We start from the raw sequence: 1,469 nt of genomic DNA, 5'->3' as shown, positions 1-1,469 counted from the left end.
TATATAAAAATATATTTACACTTCACATATCTCTTTTTTATACTTTTAGATTTTTATAATATAATATATAATTATCATAAATATGTGAAAAAATGAGAGAGTATAAGCTAAAATAATTGTGGATAATTGAGGGAATGTATGGTCTACAGTTAATAATGGCACCCAATGTCACAAATATGTGTTCAGTATTATTTTATATAAAAGTTATTATTGTCAAAAGAAAAGTCCAATTGAAAGTTAATAATTTGTAAGTATGTAACAGACTATGAGTTATTACATAATAGTATGTTGTAAGAGTAGTATGTTAATAGGTTCTATGCTTTTAGTTTTGGATGGTACAGTCTTCAGTATAGTTGTATACAGGTATAAAGAATTATAGAAAAATTAAGTACAGGAATAGGTTTATATTTTTGAAGTGGTTAGAAGTAAATGGGTAAAAATAGTAAAAAGAGAATGTAGGCTGAAAAGTTAGATAAAAGGTAGGTACTGACATACATTAAACTTTCATGTTGGCTTATGACTCAGCAAAGGTCTGACACATTTAGCTAAACAATAGAGTGTTGATTGTTGGCCAAAGATATCCTGACTTGGGGAGTTGGGGTATAGCCAGTGTGAATTTGAAAGGGTAAGTGTAATTGTTAAATTCTGAAGACTTGAGAAAAAAGTTTTAGGAAAAATTTATTTTTTGCCATGTCTTTACATTGTTTAGAGAATGAAAAATAATATATATGTTATTCTATGTCCTCGGTTGGGGACTCAATTTCTTTAAGAAAATGAAAAGACATGGAGACATGGATGACCATGCATAGGCAAAAACAATGGATTTTTTAAAATCAACAATACATTTTTAGTTTTCAAGATTTGTTTTTTACTAAGCTTTGTATAAAGATGATTCTTAGCTGTGTTATAACAGAATGATTTGGTATACCATTTTTGTTTCTGCAAAATGTGTTTAAAATGGCCATAAATGGGTTTTCTCATTGTATACAATGTATAAACTAAATTTAATTGACATATTAATATGTTTTTGGGGCAAGTCGTAATGAATAAATAATTGTAATAATGGGAGAAATAATTGATTATTTTCATTATAATGTATAATATTTCATAGAATATTGAAATATAATCACTTTCCCTATTCATTCATGTCTCCCAAAATGTGTAATAAACATGATTTTAGTATTGATCATTTTATATGTGGATGAAATCAATGTCCTGTTTCAAAACAGTAGGTCATATTTTGATTTGAAACCATATAAGATTTTTTGAGATGTTGATTTATGATACACAATTTAATCACAAAATATTATCATATTTCCCTAAAAATGTGTCAACAAATAAATTTCAGACATATTTGAAGACCAATGGGAGGGTGTGGTCATGGTGAAACATCCAATAATTTGGTATCTCTATAAAGCTCTGAATGTGCTATGTACAGGGCATCCAGACTTAAAATTGTGGCATGTATA

This window comes from Cyprinus carpio, chromosome B12 (genome assembly GCF_018340385.1).
Source record: "Cyprinus carpio isolate SPL01 chromosome B12, ASM1834038v1, whole genome shotgun sequence".
Lineage (NCBI taxonomy): Eukaryota > Metazoa > Chordata > Actinopteri > Cypriniformes > Cyprinidae > Cyprinus > Cyprinus carpio.
Note: the sequence above shows the minus strand (reverse complement) of the source record.